General features: G+C 39.6%; 1 protein-coding gene across 5 annotated transcripts in view; it reads left to right on the top strand.

Annotated features, from left to right (window-relative positions):
• The first annotated feature begins 225 nt into the window (after nt 1-225).
• The window catches only part of dennd4c (DENN/MADD domain containing 4C), a 152,712-nt gene continuing 126,730 nt past the window's right edge, over nt 226-26,207 (top strand). For 3 of the 5 annotated variants that reach the window (XM_043719156.1, XM_043719146.1, XM_043719115.1), the window contains exons 1-2: nt 342-529; nt 16,593-16,711. The gene's annotated coding sequence lies outside the window, so the exon portion shown is untranslated. The other 2 variants (XM_043719121.1, XM_043719140.1) reach the window with 2 other exon arrangements.

Raw genomic sequence — 26,207 nt, 5'->3', positions numbered from 1 at the left:
CTCATCTGTCAATCATTCTGTTGAGGCAGTACAGCGTGATATTCGCCTGTCAATCATTAGTCAGGGGCGGGACATTGTGAACCTAGTCTGTCAATCATCCGGGGGGCGGTGCCGCGTGATACTCACCCGTCAGCCACTCTTTGGGGGCGGGGCAGTGTGAACCACTACTGTCAATCAGCCTGTGGGCGCGGCGATTATGGGTGTGTCCTCGCCTGTCAATCATCCGGAAGGGGCGGGGCTTGTCCGGGTGAAGTTAGAAGTCACAAACAAAGATGGCGGCAGCGGTGGGTCGAGCGTTGCACTAAGCGGGACGGAGAGAGAGCCGGAGGAGGTGAGACCTGGGCAGTGCGGTATGTGTGTGTGAGTGCGCTGCGGAGCACGCAGGTCAAGCCTGGAAGAGGAAATACAACGCGGTAGACGCGTGTCGCCGGTTGCAGTGTTGGTTGTTCGTTTAGACTGCGGCTCCTCCACTTGTGGCGCTTTCCCTTCATGTCGTTTCGCTGAGAGAAGGAGGCGGGGGCCGGGACAGGTGAGGATGAGCCCAACACTTTATACCCAGGAGTCAGCCGCCTGGCCCAGGCAAACTTTGGCTGGGCGAGCGGGCCGCTTCCGTTGGGTTTTGCTTGCGATGCCTGTCGGGTGGTGGATGAGTTTTCAAGCCCCGGGGCGGGGGCTTGGTCTAAGGAGGTCATCCTCCCTCAGAGCGAGTGTGTCTCGGCCTGCAGTCCAACTGCTGTACACTCTGTCCAGCTCCAGCCGCCCCCACTCTCCACCTCTCGCTCTGCTCTGCTCTGCCCTACCCTACCAAACCCCCCCAAGCACTTTCAGTCCTTTACAGTTTCTCCTCCTCTTAAGGTTTCCGGTGGGTGAGATCAGAGACGCTGCAGGTGAACCGACCTGTTGGTTGCCTCGGCTCAGTGCCAGTGATCAGTCATCCTCGTTACTGTGTCAAGGGAGATGTTTACAGTACTTAAAACAAACCAGGTTATTTCCATCCAGAGTTCAGGGCTTTAGTTTCGTTTGATCGTCAGAACTGTATATCCTACCAGTGTCAGGGTAAAGAGTATAGATTGACACTGCTCAAAATGAAAGTCGAAAGTCTCAGGAAGCTAAATCTGTTAATTTCATCCTAGGAATCGAAAGACTAGTATGTCAATTAACTGCAATGCAAACTTGAACAGGATTTAAATATAAGAAATTCCTGCAAGTCTTTTCGGCTTTTCAACCGATGTTTCAAATATACTGTGGTGTTTTCTTGCTTGCAGATGAAATTCTACTGTCCTAAACATGAATGAACTGCAATGACCTTACACAGATGGTCTTATTCCAATCTTAACTTTTCTGACCATTAAGATCCTGAATCTTGACAGGGCATGGAACAATTCAGTTCTCTGACAATTCATGAAAGTGCTTAGGGACAAAGAAACTGCAGAGGCTGGAATCCAAAATAGACCGGCGGGAGGCTGGAAGAGCACAGCAAGCCAGGCAGCATTGGGAAGTGGATAAGTTGACTTCTTCAGTCCTGAAGAAGGATTACATACAAAGTGTTGGCTTATTCACCTCCTGATGCTGTCTGGCTTGCTGTGTTCTTCCAGCTTCCTGTCTGTCTATTTTAAATTCATGAAAATGACACACTATTTGCGATACAAGTCGGTAGGATTCTGTTCTGAGCTGTGTATGACTGTGCTTGTAGCAGAGATTGAAGCTGAATTGAACAAATGTGAATTGGTAGCTTGTAAGAGTATTGTGCAGTTGTGAGGTGGAATTATGGTACAGAATTTGAGTTAATGCATACTGTGACTTTATTTAAGATGTCCTATGATTGTAAGACTTAAGAATCAGTTCATGAACTTGACAGTGTGATGCAGTTATAAGATTAAGGACACTAATTTGTGCCATCACTGATGCGACCAACTTCTGCTCCTGCTTCAATTCATCATTGCCAAATCTTCATTAAAACACTTATCATCTCACATTTGGCTGTTCGTGGCACTCCTGGCTGGGCTGCCAACATCCATCTGTCGTAGATGTTTTAATCAAACTGTTTTGAAGTACAATGACATAAATAAAAGTAAAATACTGCAGTTGCTGGAAATCTGAAATAAGTTGACAGAACTCAGCAGACTTGGCAGCAACTGTGGAGAGAGAAACGTTTCAAATCCAGTTGGACTTGACTTGACAACTGAAAAAGAAATACTCACATGCTTCCAGGCATGTTCTGACAGACCTCTGGAACAGATGAGACTTTGAACTGGGTCTTCGAGACCAGATGTAGGGACAATGCTACCATGCCACAGACAGGCCCAAAATGAATTTCATCAAGCTCTGACATCAAAAGTGGAAGATGGGCACAAATGATACTGTAACTGAGAAAATGACAGATGAGCACAATCACTTTTTCAGTTATTTTAACCATCCTATTCAACATTTTAAGGCACCTTTGGAGCAGTTGCGTCTTGAGTCCCGACTTTGTGGCTCACAGGTCAGGACACTATCACTGTGTTAGAAACCCCTGTCTAAATCAATGTGTTCATACATGTTATGAAACATATCTGGGGCAGGTGGGATTTGAACACATGTCCCTGATCTAAAGGTGGAGGCAGTGCCAGTGTGCAACATGACCCTTCCATCTATCATAAACTTAAGCTAATTTGGAACACTGCTGCTTGTGACCAAATTCTCAAGTTTTGTTATCACCCGCTTTTTTCATTTGCTCCGAGTAATACTAATTCGATGTTTGATTTCTTAATTCTCATCCGTTATCAAATTTTTCCATGTGTTCATCCCATATCTGGAACCTTCAATTTTCTGAGCTATCTGACATGAATATAATCATCTTCACAGGGTGAGTGGTTAAAGTCTAGAATTCCTAATAGTGATGGAAGTTGGTTTGATCAGAGTTTTCAAAAGGTGATTTTTTTCAAAAGAACAGAGGGTAGGGTTCCAGGTAATGGCATTCTGTGAATTGAGTTTTTAGAGAGCTGGCACAGACATGTGTCAAATGTCAGCCTCCTGCAGTCTAATGATTCTGTACTCTTTCAATCCTGATCTGTGCATATTCTTGATGTTAATTGCTGCACCATTAGTTATTGGACAATCAACCTTTGAAGTCATAAACTCTGGAGTTCCCTTTCTCCCCTCTGCCATTCTGCCATCATTAGGCAACAGTAGTCTGGCATGTACTTGTAGCATGTGTGGCTTTATAGAGGACAGATAGAAATTAGCTGTATGGATTGCTCAGTAACCTAGTTTTGAGAATAGCTGTTCACTCAACATTGGTTTGTGATGCAATGTTTTGTTTTGGTTGTGTCACATGTTTGACTTTACTCTATTGGAGGGTTCATCAGATCCTTTTCCAGGCACAGATCAAGATCTGGATAACCATCTGTCCTGCAGAACATGTGACAATGGTTTGTTCAGTCTTCAGGTAAAGATGGTCTTATGTCCTCCTTGCTGTGCGAACTCTTTCTCCTTGATGAAACTGTAGAAAGCAGAATTCTGCTTAAATTCAACTCAAATATCCCTACAAATCTTTTGTCTCAGCATTTATTTTGGTATCTATGGAACGTGAGCATGGACCCAGACTTGAAGTTGGTGAAGCTTTTGGTCATGATCTACATCTAAAAACAGAAACTGATCAAGAAACATTCAATCACCTGCACTCAAAATATTCTTGATGGGATGAACCTATGTTCACAGTTCTCTGTTCTCAGCATAATTTAATGTCTGGGGAGGGGGTTTGTGGGTTTAGGTAGCAGAATTGCAAAATACATGTGTGATATACTAGATATTTAACCCTAAAATAACTTGTCTCTGTCAGAGATTTAAACCTCTTCAGCACTTAGCTCTGCCCAATTTCATTAACTTGGATTTTGAGCTGAGTAGAGATCCACAACTATGGGATTGTTTTATGTTCAATAAATAAAGACTGTTCAACAATATCTTTTGAAACATCATTCCACATTTGAGAGACGAGGAAAGAAATTCACTGACTCCTATCTCCTCCTTGGGTTCAAATATTGTATGTTCGTACTGTTTTCCCCCTTTTAGCCCAGTGCCATCTGAACTTTGCTTTACCCACGTCACACAAAGAATCAAGACTATTTCTGTTGTGCTGATTCTCTGTCTCACTTTGAGCCATTCCAATTGTGCTGAGTATATGAACCCTTCTTGACCTCAAAACTTTAAGGAATGCACACCATAGAGATTTACAAGGGCTATGCTCTAACCATGAAATAATAGAAATCAGAATCTAATTTCATTTTCATTTTTGTTTGATGTAGGCTCTTGTACTTGCACTATTTAACATTTGCTGTAAGCTTGTTGTTTTAACCTTCCAGTTGATTTGAAGTGAAGGGACACTGGATGATGATAAAGGGTCACATCTTTGTGCTTTGCCTGAGAACAATGGTTTTGAACAGAAGTCAGAAAAAACGTAAAAATTGCAAAAACAACTGAAGGTCATGGCTGCCATAATAACTTTTCAAAATTGTATAGAAACCTTCATTGAGTTTTGAGTTTAATTTCTAGATTTGTTTATAGTCAGCAATTGCTGTGTACATTGTTTTGCATTGCTTTAATGTTAATTGCAGTTAGGCTAATGCATTGACGGCTTTGTCGATGCTTTGTAATGAAAAAATTTGCTTTAACTGTAAAGGACAAATATATTATGTTTTGCACTAAGTTATAAACATTGGAGAAAGGAAGGCTTAATATGACACACTGATCCTTATTTACAAGAGGATTAAAGCACAAAAATAAGATGTCTTGCTGTAGTTGTACTGTGATTTGATCAGAACATAACTGGAGTACCAAGTACTGTTTGTGTTTGATATTGAAGGAAGGATAACATGTCTTAGAGGCAGTACAGCTAAATTCATGAAGTTGGTTCCTTGGGTGAGAGTCCTCAGACAAGAGCATTAATAAATGGGATCCATACTTTCTGGCCTTCAGAAAATAAGTCGAGTTCTCATTGAAATATGCAGGTTTACTAAGGAGTTTGACAGGGAAACAACTTCTTTGTACCGATCTCTGGCTGAAAATTTAAAATCTGTTATCAGTCTCCTTCCATTCCCCCCAAACAAAATATGTCTATTCTAATCTTGAACATATTAAACAGTAGCACATGCAGACTCTCTGTGGGAGAAAATTGCAAAGATAGGCAAAGAGAAATCTATTTGTCACAGTTCAAAGTAACCAATCTCTTAAGTTGAGAGTGTTCCCCATGTTTTAAATTCCCAGCCAGAGAGAAGTACTAAGAAGTTGTTTCCCTGTCAAACTCCTTAGTAAACCTGCATGTTTCAATGAGAACACCTTTTATTCTTAAGGCCAGAGAGTACAGACTCCATTTACACATCCTCTTGTTGGAGGACTCCTATCTGAGGAACCAACCTAATGAATCTTTGCTGAACTCTTGCATCTAACATCAATTCTGCTGAAATCACCTTTTTTATCACTTACCAGTGTTTGGATTTGTTTCAATTCATGACTTCTCTTTTTTTTTTGGGCGGTACTGTGGCTCAGTAGCGGCACCTGGGACTCAGGTTAGATTCCAAACTCGGGTGACTGTGCAAACTCCACACAGATATTCTCCCCTTGCCTGCGTGAGTTGGCTCCAGGTGATCCGGTTTCCTCCCACAGTCCAAAGATGTGCAGGTTAGGTGAATTGGCCATACTAAATGGCCCATAGTATTCAGGTTTGTGTAGGTCAGGTGCATTAGTCAGGGGAAATGTAAAGTAATCGGGTAGGGGAATGGGTCTGGGTGAGATACTCTTTGGAGTGGAATTGATTGGGCCAAATGGCCTGTTTCCACACTATCTGATTCCATGAAGCGTTCAAAAGAAATTTTGGATCTCTAGAGATTGAGTGCAAGCCTGTTTACTATACCATTACCAGAGGTGAGGGAAGTTTGAGTTTATTGTTTTAAGACCATAATAGTTGCCATGTGGGCTGGGGTTTTAAGACTATAACTTGTTCAAAGATCACTAATGACATTGCTCCTTGAGTTTGAGTACCGGGCATTTACTACTTGTTATTGAATTACCATCTTGAGCTTTCATATACATTTTTTTTTACAAATCCAATCTGTTGAGAGCTGAAAATACGCAATTTGCAATTTTTAGGTCAATATCTGCCGAAAGAAATTGCTAATTAGCCCTTGGATGGCAATGCAATTTTTTTCCCCCACGTGACTTTAGTATAAAACAGTCATCAGCAAAGCACGTAGGTATATGCAATATGTATGTTTACTTGACAAACTTCTAACATCAATTATGCTGAAATCACTTTTTGTATCACTTGCCAGTGTTTGGATTTCTGTCTAATTCATGACTTTAGTTTTTGGTGTCTTTGCTGACTTGTTGATTCTCTTCACATGATACTCCAATACACGGTCCACCTCTCTGTCTAGCATATGGTTGGCTGTTAATTGCCTACCTCTATGTTCGAACTGTTCGTTATTGGTTTGCGTTTTTTCCTGGCATAACGGATGTCAACTATTCTGTTTGATCTGCACAGAGCGACAGTGCCCTTTGCTGTGGTGAAGTTTGGCTTTTCCTCTTGTTACACACTTTTTAACTGATGACCGAAGGAGTAAAGTAAACATAATCCCCAAGAAGCATTTATATGTTCTGCTTTTTGTTTTGCCATTTTACTAACAGACTCAAAAGTTAAGGTATATACACAAGCTTTGTGAATATGTAGGGATCATATGCTCAGGTTTGAGTCATTTTTCAGTTTGTCTCCAAATGGATAAGTTAATATTGTGTTGGGCAGCACTTGCTTAGAAGATCCATAGTAACCAAGATAAAATAGGTGTTGTGTAATTCTGACTTAGGGGAAAACATGTGGTTAGTAGGCCTTGATTGAACACTAGGAAGTAAAATTTGTATATCTTCTTAGAGAAAAGTGGAAAAAAAATTAAAATCAAATTAATGTTTCTCAAACACAAACAACAGAAATTGCTGGAGAAACTTTCAGACCTGGCAGTGATCCTTCAGAATGGGTCACTCGACCTGAAAAGTTAACTCTGCTCTCACTCTCAGATGATCCAGATCTGCTGAGTTTCTCCAACATTTTCAGTTTTTGTTTTTGATTTCAGCATCTGCATTTTTGATTACTGTTTCTCACTTCAGTTGTATCGTGACAATTTCTGAAGTAGTAGTGATTTGCTCATTTGTAAGAACCGAAAAAACTGTGAATGCTGGGAATCCAATGAAAACTTCTCTGTATCTACTCTGTCGAGCTCCATCGTGATTTTGAACAGTTCTAACAAAACTCTCATCAGCCTTTCCTTCTCTACAGTCCCAGCTCTTCTGGCTAGTTGCAGAGATGACCAACTTCATATTTTTAAAAATATTTTTTGCACCCTCCAATACCTTCACATCTTCCTCCAATGTCTTGTCCAGAATTGGACACCGTACACTTGTTTTGCTGAATCAGTGTTTTATGAAGGTTTATAACTTCATTGTATTGTACTTGATGCCTTTCTTTATAAAGGTGAGGAACTTGTCTGTCTTTGAGTTGTTTTCCATCTGCTTTTCACATTCAACAACTTCTGCACAAGTAACCTAGGTCTTTTGCTTCTGTCTCCATACATATGTATATTGTGCTTTATGCATTGTAGAGTATAGGGTCAAGGTAGCCACCAACTTAATGACCAAGAATTGCATGAACAATTCTCTGAAATGCCGAATTCCAAAACTTTGCAACACTGAGGGAAGCAGTTTCTCTTCATCTCAGACCTAAAAGGCCTAACCTTTACTCTTGAGACTGTATTCCAAGTTCTAGACTCATTCATGAGCAGTAAACATCTCCCTGGCAGTAATCCTGTCAAATCCCTGAAGAATCTTGCGTTGCAATTAGGTTATCTTTTATTCTTGAAAATTTGACAGACTAATTTAACAGACTGGCGGCCTTATATTGCACTACATTTCTGTGGGTTAGGAGACTAAAATTTTGTAGAGCACTCTCTGGTCTCATCGAGACTCCAGATAATGGTAATAATACATCTTTACTTCTTTAACAGATTATATGCTTTCCTAATTGCAAGCTGTACCTGTTTATTAAGTTTGGTTTATGTTTAGTGTTAAAGTATGCACACCCCTCTGAATACTGTTGTTTGCAGGTTCCCAACATTTTAAAAAAAAAATTTTGCTCCTCTATTCTTTGAAGCCAAAGTGGATAACTTTACACTTCCACCCTTCATATTTCACCTTTTGCATTTTTGCCCCTTGCTTGCCCTTTGTAAGAAATTGTGCACACTCTTTCTGTTCTCCTTGCAGTTTATTGCTTAACACGTCTGTAAATGAATGTGCATACATTCCACTCCAAATTGCCCATATATTTCAGAAGTCTCCAGTTCCTGTACCTATTCCGTGGAGCTCGCTGCTCGCCAGTGGAACTGGGCTGCTGCAGTTGATCTTTATATTCCAAGTTGAAAATGGGTTTCTAGTATTACTATTCTGATGACCTGGTGTGGTATAATGTACATGGTTTTTACCACAGCTGTTGAAGTCATAACTGGGAAGTGTGGGATAACTTGGAAATTGAATGATGTGCTTCTAGCAAGCGAGTCACATTTTATTATTGAGGGTAATATTTTGAACTTGGTCTTTGGTCCAAGTGCATAATCATTGACTCTTGTTTTAACCTGTCTGTCTAAAGTGAGTACAGCTCTGTTATATGATGAACTAATTTTTTGTCGTCTATGTCTTCTGCTGATGATTTAAAGATATTAATCAGATTTAAACTGCACTTCAGGTCGACATGGTGTGGGCGTGGACAGTAATCTCCGGTCCTGCTTTATTCAGAATTGTAACTTTAATTACTGGTTAATTTTTGACCCAGAAATTAATTTTGTGAAGCAATAAGCCTGTAGTATTGCCATAGAATCACTATAGTGCAGGACGAGGCTATTCAGTCCTTTGACTCACAAAACAGCACCCCACTGATGCCCATCCCTGTAACCCCGTGTGGAGGTCTTATCATGGCTAACTCCTCTAACCTGCAAACCCATGGAAGTTGCTGGACACTTTTGTTTTAAGCATGGTCAATCCACTTAACCTGAGCGTCTGTAGATTGTGGGAGGAAACACATGATAACAGAGCATGTGCAAACGCCAGCGCTGCAATCAAACCTGGGTCCCTGGCACTATAAGGCAGCAGTGCTAACCACTGTGCTATCGTACTGGCCCAAGTGTTGTCATGTAGCATGTATCTTTGCCATAATGAATGCTGTTGTATTTATAATTTTCTAGGGTCTAGCAAATATCTGGGATTTGCTTCCATGTTAATTGTGAATTTGTCTTTAGATTTTTCAGTTGTTAGAATTTCAGTTGAAACTATTCTGTTAATCAGGTTATAATGTAGTTATGGTAATTTCTTTTGCCTATTCCTGGCATATTCCTGTTTGTGACAGTCATGTCCCAACCTGCTTTTTGAGAGAGGACATGTACCTTCTTTTGATTTGCTTTCAAGACTAGCATTTTGTATGTAAAGTATGATGACCTGTTTATATAGCTTAGATTATGCAAATTGGTTTAGAAGCTTTCCAATTACTTGATGATAAATGAATTTTCTCTTGACTATGTATAGAATGTACAATTTATGAAAATGTTCTGCTTGAGCAAATAGATATGATGTATCACCGAAAAAGTCATGAATCATAATGATATATTGATCCTCCTTTATGACTGTCAAAAAAGTTAACAAATTCTTGTTCTCTGATTTCCAAACACTGCTGCAAGACTTCCTACGTGCCCTTAGATTTGGCCACGATGGACAAGGTAGCCTTGTCCCTAATGAATGCTGCATTGCATGCACATTGCTGTCAATAACTAGAAATGATTTGGGACTGTTTTGAAATGGAGTGTTAAATGGTTGGCATTTTGTGATAAATTTTAAAAAGCGTTCAGGTACTAGATCTAAAAAGCAATGCTGGCTTATTCTGCAATGAGTACTGCTTTTGATTGGAGGAGACCAATTACATGGAAGGAAAATACTGCAGATGTTCGAAGTCTGAAATGAAAGCAGGAATTGTGGAAATAGACAATAGGTCAGACGTTTTGTGAAAAGGTCTTTGACATGTAACAAATCTGTTTCTCTTTTCTAATAACTTTCACATCCTAATAATAAATACCAATAGAATCAAATATGAAGAAAAATTATACAATTTCTCTGTACTGATTTAGATAGGAACTGTGTATTGTATGGCAGAAAGGAGATCTGCCACTGTTATTTGTTATCATGCCTACTGATTGATCAGAAAAACATTTCAATGCTTCAGTTATACATCTTCTCAGTAATCAGACAGACTTTTACAATATGAATTTTTGTCCAAAATGTTACCCAATGGCTCAGGTTGTTAATGGAAATGAACGACGTGGTAATGAAATCTGATCTGGAGACTTTTATTCTCTTCTGTTTTTATTCCATGTCTTGGATACCATTGTATCATGGATATTGGCAATTTAATATTCAGGATACAAACAAAAGCATTTGGATGTTTGATCTGTAGTGTAAAAGGATCTTTTGTTTGACCTTCAAATTGCTGAATGATTAAATATATTTAAGTTTATAATTGATAATTGCATATTTTTGTCTGAAGGGTATAAATAACTTTCAGTGTGAAATGTACTAATAAGTGATACAGCACTTATTGGAATTTATGTAACACCCTCTGCATAGTTAAAACTGCAAACGAGTGCAAGCTATTAAGACTCAGATTTTCAATTTAATTGAACTGTAAATATTATAGAGCATGTATTTTTTTCAATAGATTATTCAAAAATTATGTAGTAGGAAACCTTTTTTGAAGTACAGTTTATATCAGACTTTATATCTAACTTGACTTGTTGATTAATAGGAAGCAAAGAGTGGGAATAAATGAGTGCTATTCTGGCTGGCAAGTCGTGACTAGTGGTGTGCCTCAGGGATCAGTGTTGGGACTGCAATTATTTGCAATTTATATAGATGATTTGGAGGTGGGGACCATGTGTAGTGTGTCAAAGTTTGCAGGTGACACGAAGCAGAGCAAAGTGTGCAGAGGACTGTGAAACTTTGCAGAGGAACATAGATACTTTAAGGGAGTGGGCAAAGGTCTGGCAAGTGGGATACAATGTTAATACATGTGAAGTCATCCATATCAGTTGGAATAACAGTAAATAAAGTTTGTTACTTGAATGGTGAAAAGTTGCAGTCAAGAGTGTGGTGCTGGCAAAGCATAGCAGGTCAGGCAACTTCTGAGGAGTCGGAGAATTGACGTTTTGGGCATAAACCCTTAATCAGGAAACGTTGATTCTCCTGCTCCTCGGGTGCTCCCTGATCTGCTGTGGTTTTTAAGCACCACACTCTCGATTCTTATCTCCAGCATCTGCATCCTCACTTTGTCCTGGTAAAGAATTGCAGCATCCTGCTGTGCAAAGGGACCTGGGTGTCCTCACGTGCATGAATCACAAGGCTGGTCTATAGGTACAACAGGTAATTAGGAAGGCATATGGAATTTTGTCCTTCATTGCTAAAGGGATTAAGTTTAAAAGCAAGAAGGTTATGTTGCAGCTGTACAGGGGAGGCCTGTACACTTAGGTACACTGAAGTGCTTTGCAACTGAATAGATACCTTACAGTAACCATTATACTTCAAAGTAAGCAAGCAGATCAGTCATGTTGTTCTCAGCAAAATAACCAATATATAATCCTATTCTAATTGTCCAGATTATTTGACTTCAAATTGTTCTTTGATCAACCTGCAGGTGCGACTTTCACCTCACTCAGAGCCAGGAGCACTATCAAATTTCCTTCAGTATCATTGGGTCAGAATGCTGGAAGTCCTTCCCTTGTGATATTGTGGGTTCACCAAATGGACTGCAGTGAGTGAAGAAGGTAGTTCATCACCATCTTACGGTAACTAGGGACAGGCAATAAAATGCTGGCCCAGCCAGCTATGCCTACATCCCATGTGTGAATTGAAAAAAAAACAGTCAATAGCCCCAATGAATAGACTGAAAATTACAGTCAGGTTGCATGAGGAAATAAATATTGGTCAGGTTACTGGGTGAATTTGTATGCTCTTGGAATTGGGTTGTGGAATATTTAATTTTGTATTAAAGGATGGATGTAATTTCCAACTGAAATAAAACTGTCAAAAGTGCAGCACTCCCTCAACTGATGCACATCTGACCTCCTATAATAGCTGAGCTCTCAGCTTTCTGCTCCAAATATCATTCCAACAGTGAACCTCTGTCTTTGACTTTCTTCATGAACATTCAAGGAGCAATTACATAATTTGCCTCAGGTAAAATTTCTTTGTCACTTGACTCATGGTCTTAAGTAGGAGAAAGTGAGGACTGCAGATGCTGGGGATCAGAGCTGAAAAATGTGTTGCTGGAAAAGCGCAGCAGGTCAGGCAGCATATGCCCGAAACGTTGATTCTCTTGCTCCTTATATGCTGCCTGACCTGCTGCGCTTTTTCAGCATCACATTTTTCAGCTCATGGTCTTAAGTACTGATTTGTGTTATGAACCATTTGCTGAACATGTTGAACCTTAAGTGCCTCTGTTTATGGAAAACTGCCATATCAACTCTTTTTTGTCGAAAATAATCTGTTCGAATTGCCTTTTCACTTTTCCTTAAGTTGGAAGCTCAGTGTAAAATATCAAAACATTGTTCAACAGTGATGTTTTGAATTGAACTGTTAAAGAATAACTTTAAAACAGCACAAAGTCTTAAATCCATATATTATGAATTGAACTTGTGATAAGATGCAGATCTTGGGTGAGTGCTCTGACTTCTCATTTGTAGGTTTTTTAAAAAAGTTTAATGGATATATTTATATGTTAAGGTGGTAATGAGTGTGAGCACTTAATTAGTGAATAATTGTAAAATGTTAACACAGGTTACCATGTGAATAATATATAAATTTGCAAGTGTGTGTAAGCTGTCTCTAACTCGTGCATGTGGCTAATTCTGTGACCACACCTATGGCTAGAAAAAAACTGTTTGGATAGCATCAATCTCTGGCTCTGTTGTGATTAAAGTCAACTAAGTCAACACTACAGTACACAATGCACTCTGACACTGAAAAATCATAGAATTGCTTTTAAGTTTCCTTCTTAGCCATGTAAAACTGTGTGTCAAATATTGACCGTCAAATAAGCAAGCATGAGCAAACTGATGTGATGTTTTATAAAATGAACTTTTAAACAGTGGGGGTGAAAGTTAGAGTGCATACATTCAAATGTTGTAAGCATTTGAATTGAGATGTAGACCAAGATTGCAAATTCCAGGTGGTGCAGTTCTGATTGGCCTCCTGATTTTCCACCCTCCAGAAAGTTGAGCTGACACAAACCTGGCTCTTGTCCATCCAAACCTCTGTATTGGTGATCATTTCGGCCCTTACGCCCTGGAATAATTTTCCGAAACTTATGTTTGTCTTTCTATTTCTTTGTCTTGTTTTGAAACCTCTGCTTAGTCATATGAGGTGGATTTTAAGCATTTGACCATTTGTCAAAATGTCTACCAGTGCCTATTTTGTACATCTAGTGCATTGCTCTGGAACTGTGAGCTGTGTGAGAGGCACAAGATAAATTCAAGTTCATGCAGGAGCATTTGTTGAAGTAAATTACATGCTGATCCCTGAAGAATAAATAAAAAAGGACAACTTGAGTGCTTTATTTATGAGTTGTAATGTAAAATAAAGTCAAGTTTCACTCCCTTAAAATTGCAACATTTTCTTTTGCCATTCTCACTTGATATTGAATGAAAAGTCCACTAGAATCTACAGGCTGTAATTTGCGATTATCTACCGTTTTATAAATTGAGGTTTAATACTTGAGCTTTCTCCTGATAAATGTTTTAAAATGACAGAGATCTTGCCGGCTTAAATGTTAGACAAAACTAAAATAATCGTAATACATGAATTCAAGTATGATTTAAGTCCCAGTATGCATGAAGGAAAGCTTTGTTAATGGTAAGAGTCAGTTACCAATTGATAATACAACCGGTTTCCTACCTGTGCAGCCTGAGTATTTATTACAAAATGAGATATTTAGTTGATATTTTGAGCATGTGCTGTTCTTGGAGTAACCAGGCTTTCACAGTGAGCATGGCGTTTGCTAGTTTGTGGTGTACCTCAACCTTAAGTCAGTTTATTAGCAAGTTCAATCATTCAAGTAAGCGGACTTAGAATAAGCAACAAGTCTGGTTAAGGGTGTTGCGGATGTCAAGAGTTACCATAGACAGGAAGCTGACTACTTCAGGAGATTTTTAAATGAAGTTTTTTTAAAAGATGTTTTGCCTTTGCTCTAGATTATATTACATTTAAGGTTGATTGTCACCAGAAAGAGGCAGTCCTCTTATTTGTTACTCCAGTGTAAGCTGAGTGCCCAGTCAATTTCTTCTTAACAAGAAGCTTTTATTGTGATTAAATTGAATTTTTCAGTTTTTAAAAAAATATAAATAACTCAGGCATTTAAAACTTCCTAGTTCAACTGGCCAATTAATATCAATTATTTATTTTAATTAAAAGTTGAAATCTGTTTATATTCTATTTTTTTCTGGTTAAGTAGTCAGCCATAAAGGCATGACTTGCTACACATGTAACTATGGGCTGTTAACAAAATATTTGGTTGAAATGATATCTGTATAGATTGTAGTTCAATGTTTGCTTAGCTGAAATTAACAGTTTGTGATCTGTACTTTTATTTCAATCGCTCCATATCAACCTAAAATGAGGTGTGCTCAAAAGAAGTAGAAAATAAAAGGTTGGCACTTTGCAAATGATTTAGTAAAGCAAGACTGATTGCAAGCTACAAAAATTGTGGTTAAACCTCCAGTAAATGTAATTTGATCTGCGACATTCGTTTGGTTCTAGCAAAGTGCGCAGGACTTCAGTTGAACTCCAGCTGAAGGAAATGAAGTAGAGCTTAGTGGAAAATATTAGTGCTTTTCAGTCAAACAATGATGCAGGTGGTGAAGTCAGTATGTTAACTGTCTTTGTGAAAAGAGTAAAATCTTTGGAGAAATTTATCTGCTTTACGGTACTTAAGGAAATGCCAAAGGTCAACATTTGGTTCAAATAAAGAGTATATCAAAATTAGGCTGATCTATTCCCAAAGTGTAGAGGATATCATCGGCCTTGTTAATATGTCCCATATGTACAGTCTTCAAAATGGAAAGTTTTGTTAATTCATCGGCAACTGTTCTTGACACTTGGTTTTCTTCCTGTTAAATTACTAATCTCACAAGTCTGAGATTGCTTGCATAGTTTGCATTACTATAGTTTTAATCGTGGTAGTTGCAGTTATTTTTTAAAAAAACATAAAGTTGAAAGTGGTTGTCTTTTTGAGGAATCTTACTTCATAAAATGTAGGCATATGTGGAAAAGGCAGGGAAATTAGCAGTAAACATTCGAGCCAACCCAGCTAATAGAGCTGGTGCAGGCACAATGGGCCATACAGTTCCCTTCTGCACTGTAAAAAGCAAAATAATTGTGATTAAATTTGAAGTTACCAACATTTGTTTTTGAGTTAGTTTAGGGCTTGTGAGCTAGTGTTGGCTTATATTTGAGTGTATTTAAGTATTTACATTATATTTTCCTGACTTGATCTGCATATTTAGAAGCGTCCAATTGATTCAGGAAATTTAGCTTTTTAGAGAGAATTTGTTTTTGGGAGGTGATATATAAATTATGCTATCATTTACAGCATGGGAGGAGGTCATTTGGCCCATGATATCAATACTAGATACTGATGAACAATCTTGTCAGTCCCATTTACTTAGTCTGTCCAACAACTATGGTTTTAGTTAGGTCAGTTGGCTGGACAGCTGTTTGCGATGCAGATAGTGATAATAGTGTGGGGTTCAGGACTCTGCTTCTCAAACTCTACCCTCGGCTGAGGCATAATGACCTACTGGTTAAATCACCATCATTTGTTTCTCTGAGAGAATAGACCTATGGTTTGGTAAGACTACTGTGACCTTACTTTACCTTTTATCCACAGCTCTGCAAAGTCCCATTAAATCATGGATTGTCTGTGCTTCCATTATTCTTATGGACTGATGTTTCAGTTTAATCGAAAACAATTATTGCTATTTGACAAATAAGTTTGTTTTTAAGTTTTTAACTACATATAAACATTATGGACACAAACAGAAATTGCTGGGAAAACTCAGGTCTGGCAGCCTTTTGTGGAGAGAAAGCAGACTTAACGTTTTGGGTCCAGTCACCCTCCTTCAAAACACTGAAGTCTTCAGTTCTGAAGAAGGGTCACTGGACCTGAAACATTAACTCTGCTTTCTCTCCACAGATGCTGCCAGACCTGAGTTTTTCCAGAAACTTCCGTTTTGGTTTCTGATTTCCATCATCCACAGTTCTTTGAGTTTCTTTTTTAGAATCATTATGGTACTGTTAAGATACGATAGTCTTTCTGAGAGGACTATACACCACTGCTCAGAATTGGTGTTTCCAACTTTTTATTGCTCCGACTTGAAACCATACTTCGTTACGTACACAAGTCAGTATAGTGTCAACATCAAAAATTGTAAGTACTTTACAACATAAATTTTGCTCTTTCTTTTTTCTTTATCTTTTCATAGAATGTGGGTGTCAGTGGTCATACCAGCACTTGTGCTCATCCATAATATCCCTTGAACTTCAGAGGACAGTTAAGAGTCAACTACATTGTGGTTCTGGAATCATATGTAGGCCAGACCAGGTAAGGATGACATATTTTCCTTCCCTAAAGTAGATTAGTAAAGAAGATTTTTTTGAGTATTGACAATACTTTCAAAGTCGCTGTTAATTAATGATCTTAACCACAGTTCATGATATTTTAATTAAATTAATAAAATCTGGAATTAAGAGATTTGAAGTCATGTCCCCAGAGGATGAGCCTGAACCTATGGATTACAAGGCCAGTGACAATACTCCTAAACCAGCATCTTCCGTCAGATTATAGACACTGGCATTGGTATAGTTCCCTTAAATTCCTGCTGACATAGCTATTTGTGCTCTTCAATTTTGAATAATTTTTTGCTTTCAACTTGCTCCATTGCTATCTTTGTAACCTCCCTCGACCTGGCAATCAACAAAGTTTGCTGTGTTCTTCTAATTCTGACTCTTATCCATACCAATTTGTATATTTCAGCTGCTTAAAACTTAGCTTTTTGGTTAAGCTTTTAGTTATCTGGACTAATGTGCTGTTTGTCAGATTTTGCTTGCTGGTATTCCTGCAAAACGCATTTTGACATGTCATTAAACACACAGGATAAATGCAAATTGTTAAGATACAAAAAGACAAAAAAAAATACTGTTGTATCATAGACTGTTTTTAAATTCATATGTTTGAATTTAATGACTGTCCAAGGTGTTAGCTGCATGACGTTTGTACCTTTTGTAGTGCATGTACTAGTTTTTGGTTGCCTTAACTGATTCCATTGATATACTTGTAATTTTAATGATATTGTAAAATTATGCACAAGTGAAGTTTGTGCTGATGATTAAAGAGTTTCAGATCAAAATGAGTTAATTACAATTATTGCATATACAGCAAATTAAGAGACAATACATCAATATATATGACTTAACTTTCAGTTTGACTCTGTGTAGCTTATGCGCACTTTGTAGACTTGTGCTATACTCAGAGGTTTCAGACATTGCATTTAAAATAGATGATGTATGTAGCTTCATTTACTCAGGGTCCGTGTGTTTGGGTTATATACATAGGATGTAGTATGACACTGTCTTGTTCTGCAGTAAACCAAGGCACTTTCTTTCCTGTCACCTTTCTGTCATCTTTCGCCTTCAAATCTTGCTAATAATGCAGATGATTGGCCTGTGTCAGGACTTAGGTTACTTGAGTCAAAGCAATGAAAGTGGACTTTTTCTCTCTGCCCTTTTTCTTTAATTGAAAAAGTGCCTTTGCCTCTAAATGTATTTTTTTCTCCCCCTATGGTAAAGATGATATCTGGATGTTGCATTACAATGAAGTTTTTGCTTTTTTTTTGAACTGTGAATGCAGTTTGACAGTCTCGAATTACATCTTAGTTGAAAAAGCATGCACAATTTTATTAACTTTTGTGCAATTGGATAACTACACCTGTGCTTTATAAATACTTTATCACAAACAAGAGTCCTCATGTTTTTGAGGTGTTCGCTTCATGAAAATCTTGCTTTCTTCCACATTTCTGGAAAAGGGCAGATTGTTTTCTTGAGGGGAATGATTCAGTAAGTTAAGCATTTTGTTGTGGAGTTAAAAACCTGTCATGACTGATATATACTTAGACTGGACAAATCTGGTCGTAGAATGAAACCTGACTTGATCATGTATTTAATTTTTTTTGTAATTTGATAAAATGGTTGGTTGTGGAAACTTTTGAATGAGGCTTCAGGTGTTCTTTAATGACAGTGTATAAGTTTATTATGCAGAAGGATAAAAAAAGGAAAGCTCAATGCTACAGACTATAGTGCACCTTAACGCAAACGTGAAAACAAAGTTTCTCCTCCTCATCCATTGCGTAAACGCAATCTCCAGAGAAATATCTTTCCTATCTCAGCTTTTTAACTCTTCCGAATTGATGTTTTTCACTTTCTTAGATATTGTGAAAAGCCAACAAACTCAGTCAATTCTGAGGAGCTAAAAGTTGTCAGTTGTAACAACTTGAAGGCTTCTACACAGGCTGCCCCAGCTTAGGAACTTTAAAAGCCAGAAAACCCTTCTCCCAAAGTGACTAATGCCCTCAAACTAAACTGGAAAAAAACACCAGCTGCTCTCTTGTGAACTGATTGGAAAAACTTGTTTTTTCTTCAGAACAGAAGAATCAAAACTAATTGGCTTCATGTTTATGCTACCTGCAACAAACTCAACAATATAAACTTGTCAAGGAGTTTTCGTAAGTCATGTCAGTCTGCATAGCTGAGTCTTCTGGGCTTTCTATTGCAACTATTTGCCTAAGTCATGGCAAACTTGTGAAACTTCCTTGGTCATATATTTGTCTTAAGGCTGAAACTCCGCTTCTTAACATTGGAAATACATTTCCAGTCATGAACCTGAATTGATGTTCTGTAGGATATCCCATAGTACTTCGTGGTTAAAATCCATGGGTGACCAGCCATCAATGGAAGATCTACAATAAGCATTCAAACGAATAAGATGCTGAAAGGCAAGCCTTTATGATAAAGGACGCCACACTTCAGTTGTTGGAATACTGCTTTCTTGGCTTGTGACCATGTCTTGCTCTGTAAGGCAGTGCGGCTGCTTGTTTATGTTCCTCAAGTTCTCACATTTCTGCATCATTTCATGGAACCAGTTCTGGAGACAGTGATGGTTGAACCCAATGGTCTGGTCATAATTGCCTGGTGCAACAAACTTTATTTTATCCACTGCTCTGAAATTGATTTAGATGTGTGCAAATTTTTTGCATAGACTGAGGTGTATTTCTCTCCTACCAGGTGTTATAGGGCTGAGATGTTTCTTGCATTGACTTGGTGTTTGGTGGATACATCTACCAATTGACTAAATTGATTCTGTCCTCCAGGCAATTGCTGTCCCAACAGGATTCCAATGATGCAGACATCATTGGATCTTTGACATGAACAATGACATCATTCAGAGGTGCCAGTGCTTGGATCTGGGATGCTTAAATGTGGTTTTGTATTTGTTTTTTGGATGGAAGAAAATATTACCTTGAGGCTGTGCTGAGCACACTGTGGTGAGAAGGATGACAGCGATTATGTTGGCTTCACTTTGCCTTTTCTCCCCCCAGTAGTTCCCCTGCAGACACTGGAATCACAGCCAACATTTAAAACCCCTCATAACAATAATCTTTTATTCCTTTGGGATTGCATCGACGACTTTGAGGTCAGAATGGAACCTTTCCTTTGCATCTTGATCAGATTCGAGGATTGACCTTTATACACTGATAGCTGTGGCATTGTGGTAAAAGTTGAGGGAGTTTAATTTGAAATATAGGGAGATGGATGAGGCTTGTTTCATGAATATAATTTTTGGGTCAGAAAATTAACTCTGTGTGATCCAACTTCATCATTTCCAACAAAGTATACAACTGCAGTCAGGAATATTTCTACTGCTAGGTTTACAACAGACCAGAAAGCAATTAGTCTAATTTGTTGAGTTCTGTTGGTAAAATAGCTTCTTTTAGCAGGTAAGCTGGGTTTTTTGATGAGAAGAGCCGATCACTATTACCCTAGATCCTTCGGGCCAACCAGTCCATACTGACCATAATCCCAAACTAAACTAGTCCTACCTCCCTGCACTTGACCATATTCCTCTAAGCATTTCTTTAATCATGTACTTATCCAGGTGTCTTTTAAATATGGGAACTGTACCTGTATTCATCACTTCTTTTGGAAGTTTATTCCACACAAGAACTACTCTGTTTAAAAATGTTGCCACTCATGTAGTTTTAAAATTTTGCTCCTGTCACCTTAAAAATATGCCCTCTAATCTTGAAATCCTCAACCCCATGGAAAAAACACCTGCCATTCATTCACCTTATCTGTACCCGTCATGATTTCACAAACTTCCATAAGGTAAATACCCTGAAACAAGGTCCCATCCTGTTCAGCCGCTAGGGATATTTGAGATGATTTGTAGCTCAGAGTTGATGATAAGTGTGTAAGTTAGCAAGCTGTGCATGAAGGTTTGTTTTCAGACATTTTGTCACCATACTAGGAACATCATCAGTGAGATCTGTGGTGAAGTGCTGGTGGTATGTCCCGCCTCTCTATTTATAGGTCTTGGTTTCTTAAGTGGGTAATGTCGTTTCCAGTTATTTTTGTCAAGAGAAGGTAGATAGAATCTAACTCGATGTGCTTATTAATGGAGTTCTGGTTAGAATACCAGGCCTCGAAAAATTCTCGTGCGTGTCTTTGTTTCGCTTGTCCTAGGATGTGTGTGTTGTTCCAGTCAAAGTGATGTCCTCCTTTGTCTGTATGTATAGAAACTAGTGATAGTGGGTCGTGTCTTTTGGTGGCCAGTTGGTGTTCACTTATCCTGGTGGCAAGTTTCTTGCTAGTTTGTCTGATGTTGTGTTTTTAACAGATCTTGCATAATATCTTGGAGATGACATTAGTTTTGCTGGTAATATCTAATGGATCCTTTTAGTTTATTAGTCGTTGTTTAAGTGTGTTGGTAGGTTTGGCTACCATGATGCCAAGGGATCTGAGTAGTCTGGAAGTCATTTGTGATATGTCTTTGAAGTAAGGTAACGTGGCTCTAGTTTTTTAGTTGCATTGTGTCAGCCACTCCTTATAACTCAAACTCTCCATTCCTGACAACTTTGTGGTAATTCTTTTCTGAACCCTCTCCAGCTTAATAATATCTTTCCTGTGATAGGCTGACCAGAACTGAATACATTACTCCAGGATGGGCCTCACTAAAGTCCTGTACAAACTCAACTCCTATACTTCATGGTCTGAACAGTGAAGGCAAGTGTGCTAAATACCAACTTAACCACACTGTCTATATGTGACAAAAATTTCTAAGTTTTATGTACATGAGCCATGAGGTCTCGGTTCGTCAACACTAACCAAGGCCCAACCATTAATTGTGTAAGTCCTTGATTGTTCAACCAAAATGCAATATCCAAATTAAAGTCCATCTGCCACTCCTCAGTCCATTGACCCAATTAATCAAATGTCTTTGTAATCTTAGATAACTTGCTTCACTGTTCACTATACCACCAATTTTGGTGTCACCTGCAAATTTAGTAACCATACCTCCTTTATTCTCAACTAAATCCGTTACATCCATGACAGACGAAAGTGGACCCAGCACTGATTTCCGTGGAGCACCGCTGGTAACAGGCCTCCAGTTTGAAAAACAACCCTCCAATCAGTGAGCCTGACCTCAGTGGTGGGCAAGTTGTTGGAGGGAATCCTGAGGCGCAGGATGTACATGTATTTGGAAAGGCAAGGACTGATTTGGGATAGTCAGCATGGCTTTGTGCATGGGAAATCATGTCTCTCAAACTTGATTGAGTTTTTTGGGTAACAAAGAAGATTGATGAGGGCAGAGCAGTAGATGTGATCTATATGGACTTCAGTAAGGCGTTCAACAAGGTTCCCCATGGGAGACTGATTAGCAAGGTTAGATCTCATGGAATACAGGGAGAACTAGCCATTTGGATACAGAACTGGCTCAAAGGTAGAAGACAGAGGGTAGTGGTGGAGGGTTGTTTTTCAGACTGGAGGCCTGTGACCAGTGGAGTGCCACAAGGATCGGTGCTCGGCCCTCTACTTTTTGTCACTTAGATAAATGATTTGGATGCGAGCATAAGAGGTACAGTTAGTAAGTTTGCAGATGACACCAAAATTGGAGGTGTAGTGGACAGCGAAGAGGGTTACTTCAGGATACAACAGGATCTTGACCAGATGGGCCAATGGGCTAGGAAGTGGCAGATGGACTTTAATTCGGATAAATGTGAGGTGCTGCATTTTGGGAAAGCAAATCTTAGTAGGAATTATACACTTAATGGTAAGGTCCTAGGGAGTGTTGCTGAACAAAGAGACCTTGGAGTGCAGGTTCATAGCTCTTTGAAAGTGGAGTCGCAGGTAGATTGTGTAGTGAAGAAGGCGTTTGGTATGCTTTCCTTTATTGGTCAGAGTATTGAGTACAGGAGTTGGGAGGTCATGTTGCGGCTGTACAGGACATTGGTTAGGCCACTGTTGGAATATTGCTTGCAATTCTGGTCTCCTTCATATCGGGATGATGTTGTGAAACTTGAAAGGGTTCAGAAAAGATTTACAAGGATGTTGCCAAGGTTGGAGGATCTGAACTACAGGGAGAGGCTGAACAGGCTGGGGCTGTTTTCCCTGGAGCGTCGGAGGCTGAGGGGTGACCTTATAGAGGTTTACAAAATTATGAAGGGCATGGATAGGATAAATAGGCAAAGTCTTTTCCCTGGGGTTGGGGAGTCCAGAACTAGAGGGCATGGGTTTAGGGTGAGAGGGAAAAGATATAAAAGAGACGTATGGGGCAACTTTTTCACGCAGAGGGTGGTATGTGTATGGAATGAGCTACCAGAGGATATGGTGGAGGCTGGTACAATTGCAACATTTAAAAGGCATTTGGATGGGTATATGAATAGGAAGGGTTTGGAGGGATATGGGCCGGGTGCTGGCAGGTGGGACTAGATTGGGTTGGGATATCTGGTCGGCATGATCCGAAGGGTCTGTTTCCATGCTGTACATCTCTATGATTCTATTTTAGATATGATCAAGTTTAGGCCATCAGAATTCTGAAAGATTCATTTAAGTGGACTCGAGAAAGATACATTAAAGTTTTGTTGAAGTTTATAAAATCATGAGGGGCATGGATAGAGTGAGTAGTCAAGATCATCTCCCCAGTGTAGAGGAGTTCAAAAGTAGAGGGCATAGGTTTAAGGTGAGAGGGGGAAAATTTAAAAGGGTCCTCAAGGAGCAGCTTTTACATGCAGAGGGCAGTGCATGTGGCGGAGGCTGGTACAATTACAACATTTAAAGGGCATCTGGATGGGTATATGAATAGGAAGCGCCAAATGCTGGCAAATGGGACTAAGTCAGATTGGGATTATGATCGGCATGGATGAGTTGGATTTAAGGGCCTGATTCCATGCTGCATTCACTCTGACTTTTTGTTTTGGCAGTCCAAAGGGAAGAAACTGGATGGAATCTGTTCTGTAAAATAGCTGAGGCAGGAGTGAAATTTCTCTCTACTTGATTTTATGTAAAGGAGTAGTGTTGGGAAATGGATTGACACTTCTTGTTGTTTGTGTAAGATATTTTCAACTGACCTGCTGAGTTTGTTTTTCCCATTTGTGTGAGGTACTGATGTCCTTGTGCATCTGCATCCAAGAGCTTTTGCAGCTTTGTCTGAATATATTTATAACTAACTACCTGGAGAAACTGAGGACTGCAGGGACTGGAGATCCGAGTTGAGAGTGTGGTGCTGGAAAAGCCCAGCCAGTCAGGCAGCATCCGAAGAGCAGGAGTTTTGACGTTTCGGGCATAAGCTCTTCATGAGAAATGAGGCTTGTTGGCCGGGGGCCTGAGAAGTAAATGGGAGGGTGGGGGAAGAGGGTGGGTGCAGCGTGGGGCTGGTGGGAAAGTAGCTGGGAATGCTTTAGGTAAAAAAAGTTGGAGGTGAAAGTGATAAATCTGAGGAGGGTGGAGCAGATAGATGTGAAGAAAGAGGGACAGGAAGGACAATACAAGAGGGTGATATGGAGTTGGGAGTTTGGGACTGGGATAAGGTGGATGGAGGGGAAGTGGGGAAACCGGTAAAATCCACATTGATCCTGTGTGGCAGGAAATAGAAGATGAGGTATTCTGCCTCCTGGAGGAGGCCCAGGACCTGTATGTCTTTGGCGGAATGGGAGGGGGAAGTTGCTGTGTTCAGCTACAGGTTGGTGAGGGTGTCCCAGAGATGTTCCCTGAAATGATCCGCAAGTCATCATCCTGTCTCCCCAATAGAGGAGACCACATTGGATGCATTGGATACAGTAGATGACGTGTCTTAGCTAACTATCTGGTCAACTGATTGTAAAGATTACACATTATCTAACAAGCCAGGATTTGTTCTGGCCTTGAACTTGTGCAGTATTACACTCAGCTGGGATCTTAGCATATTGATTATATCTAAGCTACAGGTGAAACATCATGAGCCTTTTCATGTATTCAGTTGAAGAATTCTGGCAAACCATCCAAGATCTTATTCTTGATGGCAAAACCAACTTTGTAGATATCGAGATTACTGTTGGCCTTACTTTTCAAACAAAAGGTCTACTCTTCTGCTTGTGTTAATTCAGCTGCCCTTCTTCTTGAATCGTTCTGGTTTTTCACTTTGAGTCTTGGTAGTTCAATTGATGTAATTGCAGTTCTGCTTGGGACAGTCAATCTTGAGATTATCCATGTGTGTTCTAACGTTGCAATTTACATAATTTAGATTTTTTTCTTTATTTGACCATGGAGCTGGTGATCTTGCAAAGTCTGGTTTCATCAGCCACAAACAAGTGTAAGCGCATATCTTTTAAGGCATCTTTCCCATCCCCTTTCCTATTTAGAGTGGGTTGGAACTATCCTTAAGACATTCCGACACCTTCATGCATCTAAAATCTGTGTGCATACTTCCTAGTTCAGAGCCATCACTTCCCTGTTGCTGCAGATTTGACAAATGCACTCTGGTATCAGTATACACTTCACTTTCTTTCATGTGATGATCTTGGGAGCATTGTCATTGTCCACATGATGTTGGTAGTCAGATTTTGGTGATGTGTTGTCCCAGAACGATCAGGTCCATTTTGCCACTGTAACCTCCTTCCACATTTGCATCAGGTGATATGCACAGTCCGCTTCATGCTTTCTGTTAGCTTGCACCACACTTGCTGCCAAGTGATTATTTGAGGCTCATTGCCACTCCTTCAGGTTAAGCTATCACATTTAAGAGCAATTGTGTTATACAAATATTCCTCACCATTTGGCATCTCGAGCAGGAATGTTATCCAGACCTTGCTGCGTATGGGCCTGGGCTGCTTCAGTATCTGAGAGGTTGGGAATGGTGTGAATATTATGCAATCATGAGTGAACCTATTCTATTTTTGACCTCATGTTAGAGGGAAAGTCATTGAAGCAACTGTAGACTTAGAACACTATGCTATAGAGCTTCTATAATGACTTTTGGAGCTGAGGTAATGGGCCACCAGTAAACCTATTCCTTTGTGCAACATGTGATTCAAACCAGTGGGACATTCATGGTTTGAGCTTTTCTGTCCATATTTGGACAAGGTTGTAATGAAGTCAGGAACTGAGAATCATGGTGCAGATTCTTGCTGAGAAATTGTCACTGGATGGCACCTTCAATTGCTTGCCACAAGAAGGGGTACTAATTGGCTGGATGGGATTTGACTGAAGTTCTTTGTAGACTGGACATCACTATGTAATGTTCCACATTGTCAGGTAGAGTCATAGAGATGTACAGCATGGAAACCGACCCTTCGGTCCAACCCGTCCATGCCGACCAGATATCCCAACCCAATCTAGTCCCACCTGCCAGCACCCGGCCCATATCCCTCCAAACCCTTCCTATTCGTATACCCATCCAAATGCCTCTTAAATGTTGCAATTGTACTAGCCTCCACCACATCCTCTGGCAGCTCATTCCATACAGGTACCACCCTCTGTATGAAAAAGTTGCTCCTTAGGTCTCTTTTATA

This window comes from Chiloscyllium plagiosum, chromosome 2 (genome assembly GCF_004010195.1).
Source record: "Chiloscyllium plagiosum isolate BGI_BamShark_2017 chromosome 2, ASM401019v2, whole genome shotgun sequence".
NCBI classification, from domain to species: Eukaryota; Metazoa; Chordata; class Chondrichthyes; order Orectolobiformes; family Hemiscylliidae; genus Chiloscyllium; species Chiloscyllium plagiosum.
The sequence above is the reverse complement of the archived record's forward strand: the minus strand, read 5'-3'. Positions and strand labels throughout refer to the sequence as shown.